Raw genomic sequence first — 19,736 nt, forward strand, 5'->3', positions numbered from 1 at the left:
CCTCCCGGTTATTTTTGCGTCTCATCAGTTTGCTCCATTGTCCAATTTGGGCGCGAAAACATAAGACAATAGGGCCCCGATCTTGGCCCATTTACATTAATGGCCGGTACCTGTACTGATCTGTTCCATAACTGTTTTCCATTGTTCCGAATGTTCCTTCATGGGCTATCTTTAGACCTGGGATTACTCCTGCTCGAATTTTGATTGTGTAAGCCGGCAACGTTGATGGCTTGCCTCAGGGCGTGAATGCAACTGCATTGTTCAAAGAGCCCTGTCTGAAACACGGAGCCTGCCAAGCTGTCCGAGAATCCAATTTCAAATGCTGCAGGCCCTTGGCCATGTGTCTGACTGCAGCCATTTTGAGAGACTCTGGATTTTTTAAAAACACAGTCACACCAGGGTTTCTTTAATAACTCCAATAAATCTTTGGTGGGGGGGGGGGGACATGTGAAATTTTGCGAATCCCTTCAGCATGGATCGGCTGCTGACTTTGGACGAGCTGACAAATGCCGTCCAGTCCTTCGAGAAAAGCAGAACTCCCAGAAGCGATGAGCAGTGCTCGGCTCTGTGGCACTGTACTTCTGGCAGGCAGCATGTCAGAGTCCATGAGGAAAGGCATCATCACCCTCATCCACCAGCGGATGGGGGAGAAGGAAGAAATCAGAAATTGGCGACCATTTCCTTGCTAAATGTCGACTACAAGGTTCTGTCTAAGGTCATCGCCAACAGGCTCAAGTCTGCTCTGGAGCTGGGGATCCACCCGGATCAGGCCTGTACTGTATTCGGCAGGAAGATCTCTGATAGCCTTGTGCAGGACAGGGGGGGTGAACACCTGCCTCATCAGCTTGAACCAGGAGAAGGCCTTTAACAAAATATCCCACACGTACATGATGGACATGCTCTCCAAAATGGGGTCAGACAGGGATCTCGTCTCTCTGCGGTCTTGTTCGTATGTTGTATCCAGTCATTTGCCATGTCCCATCAAGAAGGACACAGGTAACGGGGGAGTGAGATCCCAGGCAGCAGAGGCTGTCAGGTTAAGGCCTCCCTGTACATGGATGATGTCACCATCTTTTACTCCAATCAGCACTCGGTCCACAGACTAATGGCATCTACGGCCGTTACGAGCTGGTCTCGGGGGCCAAAGTTAACCCACAGTAAGAGCAAGGCCATGTTCTTTGGCAGGTGGGAGACCCGATCCTTTGTCCTTTCACCGTCAGGTCCGACTACCTGAAGGTAATCTGGAATGCACTGCCCGAGGGGGTGGTGGAGGCAGATTCAATCATGGCCTTCAAAAAGGAACTGGATAAGTACTTGAAAGGAAAAAATTTGCAGGGCTACAGGGATAGGGCGGGGAGTGGGACTAGCTGGATTGCCCTTGCATAGAGCCAGGGCGGACTCGATGGGCCGAATGGCCTCCTTCCGTGCTGTAACCTGTCTATGATTCTATGATTCTAGGTGCTGGGGATCTGGTTCAGGGACCACAGGTCTGCACCAAGAACTGGAAGGAACAGTTCACCAAGGCCAAACAGAAGCTTGGTATGTGGGAGGGGGTGGAGGGGGGTGGGGAAGCATTCCCTGTCCGTGGTCGGCAGGAGCCTGGTGATAAGGTGTGAGGTGCTCGCGGTATTGCTCTACGTGGCCAAGGTCTGGCCCGTTCCCCGCCGCTCCGCCGCCACAGTCACCAAGTTATCTTCCATTTTGTCTGGAGGTCCAAGGTGGACCGTATCCACAGGGACACCATGTGCAAGCCCCCCAACAAAGGTGGGGGGGGGGGGAGGGGGGAGAGGGCTTCCTCAATGCCACCCTGATCCTGATGGCCACCTTTGTGTGTGGCTGCCTCAGGATGTGTGCAGATAAGGTATGAAATCACCAAGTGTCACTACGTGCTGAGTTTCTACCTGTTCACCACACTGAGAAGGCTGGGTCTGACCACACTGGCCGAGCAGACATAGGACGCCCCGTCCAGCTGAATCCTACTCCACCATCTGTCCCAGGTGGAGAAGTTCCTGAAGGGGAACTCTTTCGACCACAAGGCAGTCAGACAGAGGTCGGCATGGAACGTTCTGGGGGTCCTGCAGCGAAGGAAGAGAGTGAATCCGATCGGACTGTTCCCCGACCAGGCGGTCAAAGCCATTTGGCAGAACATCTCGTCGCCTGAACTGGCACCAGGATGCAGTTTGGATGGTGGTGAGAAGGGCCTTTCCAGTGTGGTCTTTCCTACATGCACGGCATCTCTGCGCCACTGCGAGCTGCCCTCGAGGCTGCAGCAGGGACGAGACTGTTGTCCATCTCCTGGTGGACTGCTCCTTCGTTGCAAGCGAGCTGACAGCAGAAGGTTGGTGAAGGCAGGGCAAAGCTCATCAGAACTCTTCTTGGCTTCACTTGATTGCTCAAAGTATTGCAATGCGCTTATAGTCAGCAACTAATTCTGTAAGGGACAATGTCTGCACAGCTAAACAAATTACTCTGTCTTTCACCTCATGGGAGGGGAGGGGGGAGCGCCTTGCAGGAAGAGCCAGGCCACTCTGATGACCACCCAGGCAGTTCCAGAGAAACAGCTGCTGAAACTCCCAGGCCTGCCATTCCTGGCACATCCTCACCAACTCTGTCATGGCATCTTACCTGTGCAAGCACCAGCCTCACCCCCTTTACACCATTTACATGGGGTGATAAGCACTTGTGGAGGGCTTTCAAGGGGACTGGTAATTTTTTCAGAGAAGACTTCAGGTGAAGTTTTTTTCGGGGCAGATTTGAGGCAGTAGCCTTAAAGAACCCATTCTGCTCTTTTTGCCACCCTAAAATGGCCAGTACTTAAAGGGGAATCCTCCCATAGTCTCCTCACACATGAAGAATGATCATTTTGGGGGAGGTAACAGAGACCCAGTGGTACGTACAGAACTATAGTCCAGCATTGATGGCCATATTCGAGCTATTTCATTGGCTGTAAAGTACTTTGGGACATCCTTGGGTCATGAACGGCGCTATATAAATGCAAGTCTTTCTTTCTTCTTTCTTTCCAGCCTAGGCTCAGTGATAGCATTCCTATCCGAGTCAGAAGATCATGGGTCCAAGGCCCTCTCCAGGATTACAGCATATAATCCAAGCTGACACTTCAGTGCAGGACTAATGGAGTACTATGTTGCCAGATGGGTCGTCTTTCAGATGACATGTTAAACTGAGGCAATGTCCACCACCTCTCATGGCACTTCTTGAAACAGAGCAGCGGAATTCCCGAGTATCCCAACATTTATCCCTCAATCAACACCACCAAATATAGATTACCTAGTCGTTCATTCCAATGCTAGGGTTTTGCTGCGTTTGTCTATGAAGGAACAGTGACTACACCTCAAACAGAATTCATTTGCTGTAAAGTGCTTTGGGGGATAAAAGCAGCTCGACAAACTCAACTGGGACAAAACAAAATATCTCATTAGTGAATTCCAAGCATTCTTTCGCTCAAATACTGGAAGCTAGGTTAATTTACAATATCGCTGAAGAACATTCAAGCATTTACATTTAGTTAACCTTTTGTACCATATTTTCCACTTTTGACACTTGGAAGGGTCATTTTTTTAAAAATTCGTTCATGGGATGTGGGCGTCGCTGCCGAGGCCGGCATTTATTGCCCATCCCTAATTGCCCGTGAGAAGGTGGTGGTGAGCTGCCTTCTTGAACCGCTGCAGTCCGTGTGGTGAAGGTTCTCCCACAGTGCTGTTAGGAAGGGAGTTCCAGGATTTTGACCCAGCGACGATGAAGGAACGACGATATATTTCCAAGTCGGGATGGTGTGTGACTTGGAAGGGAACGTGCAGGTGGTGTTGTTCCCATGTGCCTGCTGCTCTTGTCCTTCTAGGTGGTAGAGGTCACAGGTTTGGGAGGTGCTGTTGAAGAAGCCTTGGCGAGTTGCTGCAGTGCATCCTGTGGATGGTACACACTGCAGCCACTGTGCGCCAGTGGTGAAGGGAGTGAATGTTTACGGTGGTGGATGGGGTGCCAATCAAGCGGGCTGCTTTGTCCTGGATGGTGTCGAGCTTCTTGAGTGTTGTTGGAGCTGCACTCATCCAAGCAAGTGGAGAGTATTCCATCACACTCCTGACTTGTGCCTTGTAGATGGTGGAAAGGCTTTGGGGAGTCAGGAGGTGAGTCACTCGCAGCAGAATACCCAGCCTCTGACCTGCTCTTGTAGCCACAGTATTTATATGGCTGGTCCAGTTAAGTTTCTGGTTAATGGTGACCCCCAGGATGTTAATGGTGGGGGATTCAGCAATGGTAATGCCGTTGAATGTCAAGGGGAGGTGGTTAGACTCTCTTGTTGGAGATGGTCATTGCCTGGCACTTGTCTGGCACGAATGTTACTTGCCACTTATGAGCCCAAGCCTGGATGTTGTCCAGGTCTTGCTGCATGCACGCACGGACTGTTTCATTATTTGAGAGGTTGCGAATGGAACTGAACACTGTGCAATCATCAGTAAACATCCCCATTTCTGACCTTATGATGGAGGGAAGGTCATTGATGAAGCAGCTGAAAATGGTTGGGCCTAGGACACTGCCCTGAGGAACTCCTACAGCAATATCCTGGGGCTGAGATGATTGGCCTCCAACAACCACTACCATCTTCCTTTGTGCTAGGTATGACTCCAGCCACTGGAGAGTTTTCCCCCTGATTCCCATTGACTTCAATTTTACTAGGGCTCCTTGGTGCCACACTCGGTCAAATGCTGCCTTGATGTCAAGGGCAGTCACTCTCACCTCACCTCTGGAATTCAATTCTTTTGTCCATGTTTGGACCAAGGCTGTAATAAGATCTGGAGCCGAGTGGTCCTGGCGGAACCCAAACTGAGCATCGGTGAGCAGGTTATTTGATAGCACTGTTGACGACACCTTCCATCACTTTGCTGATGATTGAGAGTAGACTGATGGGGCGATAATTGGCCTGATTGGATTTGTCCTGTTTTTGTGGACAGGACATACCTGGGCAATTTTCCACATTGTCGGGTAGATGCCAGTGTTGTAGCTATACTGGAACAGCTTGGCTAGAGGCGCAGGTAGTTCTGGAGCACAAGTCTTCAGCACTACAGCTGGGATGTTGTCGGGGCCCATAGCCTTTGCACTCAGCCGTTTCTTGATATCACGTGGAGTGAATCGAATTGGCTGAAGACTGGCTTCTGTGATGGTGGGGATATCGGGAGGAGGCCGAGATGGATCATCCACTCGACACTTCTGGCTGAAGATGGTTGCAAACGCTTCAGCCTTGTCTTTTGCACTCACGTGTTGGGCTCCGCCATCAAGAGGATGGGGATGTTTACAGATCCTCCTCCTCCAGTTAGTTGTTTAATTGTCCACCAACATTCACGACTGGATATAGCAGGACTGCAGAGCTTTGATCTGATCCGTTGGTTGTGGAATCGCTTAGCTCTGTCTATATCATGTTGCTTTCACTGTTTAGCATGTATGTAGACCTGAGTTGTAGCTTCACCAGGTTGGCACCTCATTTTTAGGTATTCCTGGTGCTGCTCCTGGCATGCTCTTCTACACTCCTCATTGAACCAGGGTTGATTCCCTGGCTTGTTGGCAATGGTGGAGTGGGGAATATGCCAGGCCATGAGGTTACAGATTGTGCTGGAATAAAATTTTGCTGCTGCTGATGGCCCACAGCGCCTCATGGATGCCCAGTTTTGAGCTGCTAGATCTGTTCTGAATCTATCCCATTTAGCACGGTGGTAGTGCCACACAACACGTTGGATGGTGTCCTCAGTGCGAAGACGGGACTTCGTCTTCACGAGGGCTGTGCGGTGGTCCCTCCTACCAATACTGTCATGGACAGATGCATTTGCGACAGGTGGATTGGTGAGGACGAGGTCAAGTAAGTTTTTCCCTCGTGTTGGTTCGCTCACCGCCTGCCGCAGGCCCAGCCTGGCAGCTATGCCCTTCAGGACTCGGCCAGCTCGGTCAGTAGTGGTGCTACTGAGCCACTCTTGGTGATGGACATTGAAGTCCCCCACCCAGAGTACATTCTGTGCCCTTGCTACCCTCAGTGCTTCTCAACAGGGAGGAGGACTGATTCATCAGCTGAGGGAGGGCAATCGGTGGTAATCAGCAGGAGGTTTCCTTGCCCATGTTTGACCTGATGCCATGAGATTTCATGGGGTCCAGAGTCAATGTTGAGGACTCCCAGGGCCACTCATTCCTGACTGTATATCACTGTACCGCCACCTCTGGTGGGACAGGACATAGCCAGGGATGGTGATGGAAGAGTCTGAGATGTTGGCTGAAAGGTATGATTCTGTGAGTATGGCTATGTCAGGCTGTTGCTTGACTAGTCTGTGGGACAGCTCTCCCAATTTTGGCACAAGTCCCCAGATGTTAGTGAGGAGGACTTTGCAGGGTTGACTGGGCTTGGTTTGCCTTTAGTCGTGTCCAGTGCCTAATGGTCCTTCTGGTTTTATTCTTATTATGACTTTTTTTAGTGAGATTTTACAACTGAGTGGCTTGCTAGGCCATTTCGGAGGGCAATTAAGAATCAACCACATTGCTGTGGGTCTGGAGACACATATAGGCCAGACCAGGTAAGGACAGCAGGTTTCCTCCCCTAAAGGGCATTAGTGAACCAGATGGATTTTTACGACAATCCATTAGTTTCATGGCCACCATTACTAATACTGGTATTTTAATTCCAGATTTTTATTTAATTAACTGAATTTAATTAATTGAATTTAAATTCCCCAGCTGCCATGGTGGGATTTAAACTCATGACTCCGGATTATTAGTCCAGGCCTACTGGATTAGTACTCCAGTAACATAACCACTATGCTACCGTTCCTAACTTGCCAGGCAGGAACCCCACTGGATCAGATGGAACACTGATTTTACACCCTGCCCAATATTACTCCAATGGCTTCAATGGAGAGTAAAATCAGGAGGGGTGAACAACCAGTGTTGCACCCGATCCTGTCAGTTTCCCGACGGGCGGGTTAGGTTAAAATTGTCCTCTTGGTGTCCTCATCAATCACTTGCAGGTGGGTTATAGCACAGGCCTGATGTAAAACTCCAATTACCCTACTCTGGCGATGAGCACATTACCCCTCAGCCCCACCAGGGCAACTTGTACTGAACCTGTGTGAATTTTCCCACTTTGCACAGCAGCCATCTCTACAATTGTCTACGTGCCTATAATTCCAGAGCCGTTTTATCAATCCATAATGAAAATGTGGATTAAAGGTTACCTTTTTTTTAAGTGTTTTCTTTCACATAACCACTACTTTCATTAGTAAATGAACCATGGCAGACGCATAGAGGAAATGTTTTCACAGACCATCCGACAAACTATTGGGAGTCACATATTTACCCATTGGCCCTTAGACAAACGTTTCAACTGTAATAACCAATGCATATTACTCAGTTAATGTGAGATTTTAACGGAATGGTGCATTTAGTCCCAGCAGCTGCAGACACTTCAGAGCAAACTAACTCCTTTCACAAAGCTCTGAACACAATCTGTTTAAAACAAATTAACTTGTTTGCAAATCCTATTAGGGAGAATTCATTTCAACAATGTGGTGTTAACAGAAGCAGTGTTGCTGCAATGGCTGTTTTACATTTCAATCGGTCGCCCCTTTGTTTTAACTTTTTCTTTGGGCTTTACATAAGAGGCACGCCAATTATAACATTCTTTTCAAACATAGTGCAACTCAAAAAATTCAATGATCTTTAATTTATTTAATGAATAATTCATTCCTTTTAAAAGTATATACTCTACAAGTTTCATTTTTGAGAGAGGAAGGGAAGAAAAGAGATTTTTGTGCTCATCAAGCTGGAGAATAGAATGCATTACACCTGTATCCAGGGTTAGAAAATACATAACAGAAATGTTCCACATCAGTGGCACAAGGTCCCCAAAGGGCTTGTCCACTGAAGACTAGTCCTAAGAAAATGTCTATGATTTAAGGCGGTGAATCTAGTGGTAATGTTCAGTATCAACCCAAAAGACCTCGAGCATATAAGGAAGACAGAGTGGCTGAAAGGACAGCAAACTTAGCTTCTAGCTTTAATGGGGTGCAAGAAGCAGGTTCAAGACCCAGTTGGTATGTGTTTAGAAGTAAAGACTATACCACAGTTTCACAGTCCAAAGCAACAAAGTGTATAATTTGAGGCACAGTGACAGGTGTGGCCATGTTAAATAGCATCCCAAAAGAGCCTAAAGTAGAACAGTTGAAAGGATAGCAAGCTTCCTGCTCTTAGGTCATGGAGGAATTAGGTTCAAATCTAATGAAAGAAATATACAGTATAAGAGGCATTTTTATGGTCCAAAGAAATACACAATTTAAAGTACAGTGAATGGAATGGTGATATTGAGTTATACTCAAAGATAGCTGAAGTAAGGAAGATAGAGTGATTAACAGGACAAGTTTATTTTCCTGTCTTACGGCTTTACAGAAGCCACGTTCAAACCCAGTTGGGGGATTTATACAAAGTGTCGAGTGTGTCGTATTTTCAAAGCAAAGTCTTATCATTTACGGCACAATGAAGGGAATGCAAATGTTGGGCACCAACCAAAACAATAGCAATTATGGAAAACAGAGTGGCCCAAAGGATTGAAAGTTCCAGCCTTATTGTTGTGTAGGAACCAGGTTCAAATCCAGTTAATGAGATTACCAAAATTGTAGAATTAGTTTTAATTTATTCTCAGGATATGGGAGATGCTGGCAAGGTCAAATTTGTTGCCAATCTGTAGTTGCCCTGAGAAGGTGATGAGCTTTCTCCTTGAACCAGTGCAGTTCTTGTGGTGTTGGTGCTGCCCTGATAGTTTAGGTAGGGAATTCCAGGATCTTGACCCAATAATGATGAAGGAACAGCGATATATGTCCAAGTTAGGGAGGTGTATAACTTGGAAGGGAACTTGGACGGGATGGTGTTGACATGATATTGCTGATCTTTCTTGGTAATAGAGGTCGTGAGGGTGGGAGATCCTGTCGAAGTAATCATGTCGAGTCATTACAGTGCATTTTGTAGACAGTACATTATACAGCCAGGATGTTGTTAGGGCCCATGGCCTGACCAGTAGGGGAGTCACTGCTTTCTATTTGAGATCAGAACAGGTGGTGAGGCCAAGCATGTCAATAGATAAAACAAGAGAGAAAGCAAAGGTAAGAGGTGGCTGCTGACCGCTGGGATATGAAGGAATAGTCTTCATAGTGTTGATCATTAAAGGGCATGGAGACGATTGATATTTAGTGATTAAACCACTGTGTACCAGTATCACTGAGTCAGGCAGCACATGGAGCTTTTTGTAGTCATCTGCGTGGTCTCACTGCTTTTGATGACCGTGTGTCAGCAAACGCAGCCTTTGTTATATACATGTGGATTGCATTAGAAAACTGTGACTGTTACTGAAAGCTAAGAAATTGGCTAGGAACTAACAAACATTCTGGGAAAAAATGTACAGGGATCATGTGAGACACAGTCATAGTTACAAAATGCAGCATAGAATGATGTTTTCAGTAACTCCAAGTTACTGACTGGGTTTAATTTATAATTTAACCGGAATGAACTCCAGCACTTGAGTTAAGATGCCAGAATATTCCCAAAATCCTTCAGCAACAGGTTTGCTATCCTGCTTTTACTCTCTTTAAAACCATGGCTACAGGTACTTTGGTAAGTTAATTTAAATCTTTCTGTTCAGTCTTATCCTATTGCTTTTCTGTTTCTTAGGAAATTTCTTAGGAAAAAATGCTAAAAGCAACAACACGATCTATTTTAAATTATGTACTGTTTCTTAGTAAATATATCTAAAAATAAAATACATTATAAGGCACCCATGAAACTTTATTACCACTTTTACTTTAATGGGGAGTTATAGTTCTCTTTCATGCTCATGAATTAAACGCAATAATATTGTCATAAATATAATGCCCAGTATTTATTACGATGTTTTTGCAATGCAAGGTGTGGGGGGGTGGGGGGAGAGAGAAAGAGAGAGAGCAAGACATCATCTGGTGCTGGAACGGAAGATCGGTGGGGGGAGAGGGGAAGATCAGGAGAAGGCAGGGGAGTGAAGAAGGGAAGATCGGGGGGACATCAGGGAGGGTGAAGTGGGGGAGATCGGGGGGAGAGGGGAAGATCGGGGTGTGAAGAGGGGAAGATCGGGGGGACATCGGGGGGGTGAAGAGGGGAAGATCGGGGGAAGAGGGGAAGATCGGGGGGGAAGAGGGGGAGATCGGGGGGAGAGGGGAAGATCGGGGTGTGAAGAGGGGAAGATCGGGGGACATGGGGGGGTGAAGAGGGGAAGATCGGGGGAAGAGGGGAAGATCGGGGGGGTGAAGAGGGGAAGATTGGGCGGATATCGGGGGGGTGAATAGGGGGAGATTGGGGGGAGAGGGGAAGATCGGAGGGGTGAAGAGGGGACAATCGGGGGACATGGGGGGTTGAAGGCGGAGATCAGGGGGAAAGGGGAAGATCGGGGGGTAAAGAGGGGAAGATCGGGGGAAGAGGGGAAGATTGGGGGAAATGGGGGGGTGAAGAGGGGGAGATCGGAGAGGGAGACATCGGATATTGGAGCGGGGTGGACATGTAGGTTGATTTTCTGTTTTAACTTCGTGCAATGGTTTTTTAATTAATTTATTTAGTTTCTTGTTCCCTGATCCTGCCTTTCTCGCCTGGTTTCACCAGGCGTGAATCAGAAGCGGTGGGCAAGCTGCTCAGGTAAGCTAAAAATCGTTTCAACTACCTAATATGTCACAAGTAAAGTATCTTAAATACCTCAGGTACATTTGGCTCTTTAACTATCATCCCGCCAGCTTTAATTGCCGGCGGGATTTCCGGATTTGGGACACCCGCACGCACACAGGTGCGTCTGTGGGGAATTCGGAAGTTGGCAGGTTGGAGCTGGCTTCCGAACCCAAACAGGATTTCCCCGATTTTCGGAGCCCCCCCACCCCCAACGCATCCGCAATTTCCCGGGAAAATCGAGCCCAGTGAATCTATATTATGCTGCATGTACCTACATGTAGGCGGACTATGTTTTAATCATTAGAAATTAGAATAAGGCTATCACTCAGCAATAATGAGAGGTTATACTCTCTAGGGGTTATAGAACATAAACTAGCAAATGGTGGTGAGTTACCACAGCCATGTAACCCAAATGATTTGCTGTCCATAGGTCATTACTAACTTGACATGTATTTATGTATTTTGTTTATAATACATATCCTTATGTATTGCTAAAAAGGTGGCTTTTCTCTCATCATTTTAAAGAATGTGGTTTTCCAAATGCAAATAGATGACTAGCAGGTCAACGACACTGTAGATCAGACTGATCACAGGGCAATCTGTGACTACAGGACTCAGTGTTCATATTAAGGGGATCTCCATCAATGGACACCAGAATGAATAACAGTAAGCAGGCAGGAACAACAAAGAGATCATCAGGAATCAGAGCGGGTCCCAGCCTAAGGAAACATGGACTTGTGCAAGAGAAGAACAAGAGTGTGAGGGGTTGAATATGCACATTACTGCTGCAACGTAATTTGGGATTTGTAAACCACTAAACATAAATCACTGCTGTTAAGCATGTGGTTTAAAATGTGATATTTTTAACTATAAACTGTGAACTGTTACTTGCTTTTTGATGTCACAGCACTTACCACAAGTAAGTAAGACGAAACATATTAACTGCCTTTGATGTATAAAAAGCAAACCAGCAACGGGGGAAGATTTCTTTTGTGTTATTTGCGATGAAATCATAAACATGTTTTTTATACACACACTTTTACAATTTTACTACAGATAGTGAACAGACAAAATCTTCTCACAAAGTTACTACTTTTTCATTATTACTGTTCAAGACAGCCAGTGGCTTAGGATATCATGTGTTAGATGATCACAGTGTTAGGATGTGGATTTGCAACTTTCCGCTAGTGAACTTACTGTATTTCGTTTGTTTGGAAGACAGCAAGCAAGGTGGTTGTGTAAACTGAAGCTCCAGAGTGACAAAGGGACATGATGAAGACCATAAGGCCAGGAAACTACAGAAGCTGCTTAGAATGCATTTTCCGGATTATCTTTGCAATTGTCAACATGGGGGGGGGGGTGGTAACTGAAATCTTGCAAAATTATGAAGAATGAGATACTAATTGGGTCGCCGATAACACCCTTGTTTGTTCCTGGGTATGCTGTGGTTTGGAGCCCTGGCCCTATATCCTCTCCCTTTCCTTTCTCCTCTTGCTCTTCAGAAAATTTAAGGATTCAGTTCTGCTAAATAATCACTGTTCTTGGGCTCAGATTTGGACCCCATGGACAGCCCTAGCTGGGCAAGCATCAGCCTTATGGAGCAGATGTTTAGAAATAGCCAGAACCTTGATAAAATTAGCCATACATTGGGGTAAGCTTGCAAAGGTGAATACATGGAATGGAAGAAATCCTTTAGATGCTTGAGAGATTCCTTGACTAACGTCTTGTGAGATCTATGTTACTGACTGTAAGACAGTTTGCTGAGACTCAGTTTGGAGTTGGCTTGGACTAGTAGATTTGGGACAGTTGCTTTCTATGATACTGAAAGCTGTGTTAACGGAGGAGACATAATTGTTTAAGCGGCTGTCAGGGACGTGACTGGTTGGTGACTGACACTGGAGGACATTCTGTTGGACCGGGTGCCGGACAGAACCTTAAAGTCTCCCTGCACTTGGCATCCTATTTGATCATGAGCTAAGCTACCAATCCCATATCCTCTCCACTGCCCACCTCAAATCTGTGTTCTCTGGACACCAACCCTCCTTCAAGTGGAAACAGTTTCAATCTACTTTAACAAAACCCCTCATAATTTTGAACATCTTATTAAATCTCCCCTTAACATTCTCTGCTCTAAAGAAAACAATCCCAGCTTCTCTGGTCTCTCCACATAGCTGAATTCCCTCATCACTGGTACCATTCTGGTAAATCTCCTCTGCACCCTCTCCAAGGCCTTGACATCCTTCCTGAGGTGTGGTGCCCAGAACTGGACACAATACTGTAGCCGAGGTCTAACCTGTGATTTATAAGGTTTAGCATAACTTCCTTGCTTTTGTACTCCATGCCTCTATTAATAAAGCCAAGGATCCCTTATGTTTTTTAACAGCTTTACCAACTTGTCCTGCTACCTTCAAAGGTCTCTCTGTTCCTGCACCTCCTTTAAAATTGTACCATTTAATTTATTCGCCTCTCCTCATTCTTCCTACCAAAATGAATCACTTCACACTTCTCTGCATTAAATTTCATCTGCCATGTGTCTGCCCATTTCACCAGTCCGTCTATGTCTTCCTGAAGTCTGCTGCTATCCTCCTCACTGATTACTACATTTTCAAGCATTGTGTTATCCACAAACATTGAAATTATGTCCCCTATACCTAAGTCCAGGTCATTAATATATATCAAAGAGCAGTGATCCTAATACTGACCCCTGGGAGACACCACTGTATACATCCCTGGTCTGAAAAAAAACGTTCACTACTACTCTCTGCTTTCTGTCCCCTAGCCAATTTTGTATCCACGCTGCCACTGTCCCTTTAATCTCACAGGCTTTAATTTTGCTAACAAGTCTATTGTGTGGTACTTTATCAAACGCCTTCTGAAAGTTCATATACACAACATCAACTGCACTACCCTCATCAACACTCTCCATTATTTCATCAAAGAACTCAATCAAGTTAGTCAAACATGATTTGCCTTTAACAAATCCCTGTTGGCTGTCATTTATTAACCCATGCTCTTCCAAGTGACAATTAATTTTGTCTCGGATTATTGTCTCTAGAAGTTTCCCACCACCAACGTTAGGTGACTGGCCTGTAGCTACCTGGTTAATCTCTCTCCCCTTTTTTGAACAGGGTGTATTATTTACAACCCTCCAGTCCTCAGGCACCACTCCCATATCCAAGGAGGATTGAAAGATTGTGGCCAGAGCCTCTGCAATTTCCACCCTTACTTCTCTCAGCAACCTAGGATGCATCCCATCCGGACCGGGTGACTTTTCTACTTTGAGTGCTGCCAACCGTTTTAGTCTCTCCTCTTTCTCTATTTATAGCCTATCTCTTTTAATATCTAATGAATATTTTAAGTAAGTACTGTTACTGGCAATGACTTAACCATGACAAAGATATATACCCTAATTATACTTAACCACAGCTGACAGACAAATCCTCTGGCTATTTAGGTTCTATAAACAGTACTTGAATGAGATATGTTGACAATCACAACAAATTACTGTCACTTCTATTATGTTGTAGGGTGGCCTTAAAACAACAGCAGTCCATATCCGACATGCTACCAGCTCAAATCGAAACCAATCTACTAATGAGACAGACAGCAAGGAGTCCACAGTAAGGATTCTTAAGAAGGTGCAATTCTGAAAGAAACTAATTTTGGAACAGGAATTACATTTTGTAAATTTTAAAAGCGGATGAATCATTGGGTTTGTCTCCAGCTTGGATGTTTAAAACACATATAAGCTGACTAAGTTCAAGCTGTGGTTAGAGAGATCACTTCTAGGAATCTCAACAGTTGAGTGACACATCAATGCAACGACCTCAATAAATTCCACACCTCATCTGAGGTCTGACAATCTGTAATCCCGTACAGTGTTGAAAAGGGTGGCAAATTCAGACAATCGGCATTGATTGGCTGATCAGAGATCTAAACTGATTGGGGGTAATTTGAACTTTTGGACAAAAATTCAGGGTGATAGCGAATTGGCAGCTCGTTTTACATTTCAATTACTTCAATGGAAAAGAGAATCGTGTGAGGTGTAAAAAGAGGCTGCTGATTCACTATCATCACCTGCCAATAAAAGTTAAAATTACCCCCATTGTCCTCAGCCAGTTTGAATAATTCTAACCATGTTGCTGGGAGTAAAACATTAAAATGTCTGTGGGTATTCCCCAGATGCCAATTTGATTGTCTTCAGAACTATGCTTACAAATAATTTTGGTGACCTTGAATTAAGTTTTAAAAACTTGATACCACTCTTTCGATATATGATTGTACTCAGTAAGAAATATGAATGCACTGTGTAATTACATATGCAATATGGGACACTGCTGCTTTAAGATATTAAATTAATTTTTAGAACAGATCAAAATCACATTGCTCCAGGTGTCTCAGTGACAGTGAGATAGAAGTAATACATTTTCAGTTTTGGTACCTAGGTTCAAGTTCATCACAGACACACACACTGTTGTGTTCAAAGACTCACTCCAGTCACCAACAGACAAAAACAAATTAATATAAATCAGTTGGTCTCATTCTTAAGGATAGTTATGTGAAAAATGGAAATTAGATGTGCAATAAAGCATGTTCTGAATATCAGAATAAGGAACATTATTGGGGCAGTGTAAAGAGAGTTCTGATCTGCAACTAACATGGCATGCAACTAATTTGGGAATACTTGAAGCCCAATTGGGCCCAAGATTTCAAGTGGGCCTGTTTTTCCTTTCCATTTGCGTTTCCTGTACTTTTCAGGAGTAGGGATAATGATTCTGTTAAAAAAATTATTTTGCATATAGTCTCAGGATCCAGCACTCCCACATCAGATATAATAATTGTTAGTTGCAATTTAGAGCTCCAATACACTTTAATCTTAAATTTAGTACACCCCATAGAAATTTCATATCCTACAACAGTCAAAGATCCAGATTTCATCAGTCTTAGACTAAGTGGACTACATTCAGTGTTACAGAGTGCCAATCCGAGCAGCTAAACATTTACACTGGATCACAGCCAAGGTCTTCTCTAGTGGCCGTCTCAGAGCCCCATGCAATTCTCTCCTTGGAGTTATTAAACATCTCTGCAATGTGGATGATGAAATGTGTAATTTTAATCTGGCCATTTCGGCAATCCAGGCTCCAAATCAACTTTTCTCAAACCAAAACCAGTGCTGATATTTTTGTCAGGTTGAGATTCCTTTGGTTTGTTTGTTTCTCTGAGTTGGGACCGTGGGCATCTGTAGCAGTTTCCCTGCCTTGTGGGCTAAATTTAAACTGAATTGATGGGGTTACTGAAGCATTATAGGTTCATCTTAAAAAATATATATTTTTTGTCATGAAATTGTGGAACATATAGAATTGCAGATTACCCATTAGGAGGATGATTGTCCAAGCATGGGCTGGTGACGGGACAGCTCCGTTATAATATTTTAGTGTAGCGGAAGTCACGTCATTTTCTACCAATTCCATCAGAAGCACACCTCTTTTTAAATATCTATATAAATTGGGCAGCCAAGTTTATTAGGCTGTATGGTCAATATGAAAGGGGCTGCCAGCAATTTGCAGGTGTGATTTAAAAAGTTTTCTCACTTTAGCTGAAATGTTTTTTGTTGTTGTCAAGTAACAGGGGTTTTGGTGCACTGACCTTTGAAACTAACCTACTCCTTGGGACAATGAGTGTTCCTATGAGAATCCCTCTTTATTTGTGTTACTTGAATAAAGAAGAGGAGGAATGCAGGGACATCAGGCAAGCTACAATACAACACAGGAGGACCATGCCTACCCACCATTATGCTGCCAAACAAATATACAAACAAGGGTGGATGTACCTGGATTCCTGAGAGATGCAATGCATTGGAGGCTACGATTCATAAGAAGGCAGTGACAAAGGCAGGTGCTGCAAGCTGACATGCCATGCAAACTCCAGGGCAGGCACAGAACTGCAGGTTACTGGAGCCCTGATTGTTTTGCATTAGACTCATTCTAAGGGAATATCAGTCAATCTGCAGTCCACATATGTGTAAAGCAATTGACTGATGCAGTGTCTACCAGAACAACTTCATAACTTTCCCAATGGACAACAGAAAACAACAGGAGAGGGCCCTGACTATTTTGAAATTGCACGAGTTCCTGAAGTCCAGTGTGTCATAGATTGCACACCTGTAAACTACATCCTCCTGCATATAATAGTGGAGTATTATGAACTACAGCAACATCCACTCAATCAATGCCCAGTTCATCTATGATCATTTGTACAGTCACGTAGGTCAATGCCCACTTTTACGGTTGCAATTATGTTGCCTTTATTTTACAACAATCCACCTGCCTCCGTTATTCAACCCTGAAATAAAGTGCAAAGTTGGCTTCTTGGAAATGAAGGCTACTCTCTGCATTCCTAGCTTGTAAAACCTGAAGAGCATTCACATACACCTGCCGAACACAGGTATAATGAGGAACTTGCATCAAAAAAAGCCATCATCAAACATATCATAGGGATGGATGGCTGGATGGAGGGATGTAAAGAGGAGCTCATGGATTACTTTGTCACTAAGATTGAGACCATCCGTTCAGCTGCCTCTGCTGCTTCCCTCCCTCCCCTTAGCCCACCAAGCCAAACTTCCCCTATGGTTTCCCCCTGCCACAGCCCTGAACTTGCATCTTTCTCTTGTTTCTCTCCTATCTTCACTCATGCCCTCTCTGAGCTCATCTTGACCATGAGACCTACCTCCTGCTCCCTCGACCCTATTCCCACCAAACTGTCGACCACCCAACTTTCCTTCCTGGCCCCCATGTTAGTTGATATTGTTAACGGTTCCCTCTCCTCAGGTACTGTCCCCCTCCCTTTCAAATCTGCCATCATCACCCACCTCCTCAAAAAAAACCACTCTTGACCCCTCTGTCCTTGCAAACTACCACCTTATCGCCAACCTCCCTTTCCTCTCCAAAGTCCTTAAACTAGTTGTCGCCTCCCAAATCCGTGCAAATCTTTCCCGCAACTCCATGTTTGAATCCCTCCATTCAGGTTTCTGCCCCTGCCACAGTACTGAAACGGTCCTTATTGAAGTCACAAATGATATCCTACTTGACTCTGACCATGGTAAGCTATCCCTCCTTATCCTTCTCGACCTGTCTGCAGCTTTTGACACGGTTGATCACACTATCCTCCTCCAATGCCTCTCTCCATCATCCAGCCGGGTGGGACTGCCCTCACCCGGTTCCATTCTTATCTATCCAGTCGTAATCAGAGAATCACCTGCAATGGCTTCTCTTCCCACTCCTGCACGGTTACCTCTGGATCCCCCAAGGATCTATGCTTGGCCCCCTCCTATTTCTCAACTACATGCTGTCCATCAGAGTCATCATCCGAAAACACATCATCGGGTTCCACATGTACATTGACGGCACCCAGCTCTACCTCACCACCACCTCTCTCGACCCCTCCACTGTCTCTCATTTGTCACACTGCTTGTCCAACATCCAGTACTAGATGAGCAAAAATTTCCTTTAACTAAATATTAGGAAGACCAAAGCCATTGTCTTAGGTCCCTGTCACAAACTCCGTTCCCTAGCCACCAACTCCATCCCTCTCCCTGGCCACTGTCTGAGGCAACCTTGGCATCCTATTTGAACCTGAGATGAGCTTCCGACCACATATGCGCTCTAACACTAAGACCACCTACTTCCACCTCCATAACATCACTCCTGCCTCAGCTCATCTGGTGCTGAAACCCTCATCCATGCCGCTGTTACCTCTAGACTTGACTATTCCAATGGTCTCCAGACCGGCCCGCCATCTTCCATCCTCCATAAACTTGAGCTCATCCAAAACTCTGCTGCCTGTATTTTAACTCATACCAAGTCCTGTTCATCCATCACCCCTGTGCTCGCTGACCTACATTGGCTCCTGGACAGGGAAAGCCTCGATTTTAAAATTATCATCCTTATTTTCAAATTCCTTCATGGCCTCGCCCCTCCCTATCTCTGTAACCTCCTCCATCCTTACAACCCTTAGAGATCTCTGCACTCCTCCAATTCTTGCCTCTTGCGCATCCCCGATTTTAATCGCTCCACCATTGGCAGCTGTGCCTTCAGCTGCCTAGGCCCTAAGCTCTGTAATTCCCTCCCTAAACCTACCGGCCTCTCTACCTCTCTCTCCTCCTTTAAGACGCTCCTTAAAACCTACCTCTTTGACCAAGCTTTTGGTCACCTGTCCTAATATCTCCTTATGTGTCTCACTGTCAAATTTTGTTTGAAAATGCTCCTATGAAGCGCTTTGGAACATTTTACGATGCTAAAGGTGCTATATAAATGTAAGTTGTTGTTACATATGAAAAGTAAAAAAAAACTTGTATTTATATAGCACCTTTCATTACCTCGGGATGTCCCAAAGTGCTCTACAGAAAATGAAGTACTTGTTAAGTGTTGTAATGTAGGATATGCGGCAGCCAATTTGCACAAAGCAAGCTCCCATAAACAGCAATGTGATCATGACCAGATAATCTGTTTGTGATGTTGGTTGACGGATAAATATTGCTAGGATACTGGGGAAAACGCCCCTGCTCTTCTTCGAAATAATGTCAGCCTAGATTATGTGCTCAAGCCGCTGGAGCGGGACTCTAGAGTACATAATTTATATTCATATATACTCCATTACGTACTATACTTCGTCCTCATTTCATATAATCCATATTTTTTCATTACATAATATTCTCTCCTATATACACTTAATTAGTTATACTACCAAGAAACTCCCATTCTCTTGTTCGCGGTTGAATTCGTCAAACACCATTTCCCCGTCAATAGTTGTACCAGATTTCCCATTAGGAAGCTCCACCCCTCATGATCTAGGAGTATATTTCTTGGGTTGTATTATTCAGAGTTATGTTGTGTTGCAGTAACATTGTACTAGAATTTATGTAGGATTCCCTCTATGTCTACCATATTCGAAAATTTCATTTCCACACCGTTCACCTGAGGAAGGAGGAAGCCTCCGAAAGCTTGTGGAAT

This window comes from Heptranchias perlo, chromosome 7 (assembly GCF_035084215.1).
Source record: "Heptranchias perlo isolate sHepPer1 chromosome 7, sHepPer1.hap1, whole genome shotgun sequence".
Classification (NCBI taxonomy): Eukaryota; Metazoa; Chordata; class Chondrichthyes; order Hexanchiformes; family Hexanchidae; genus Heptranchias; species Heptranchias perlo.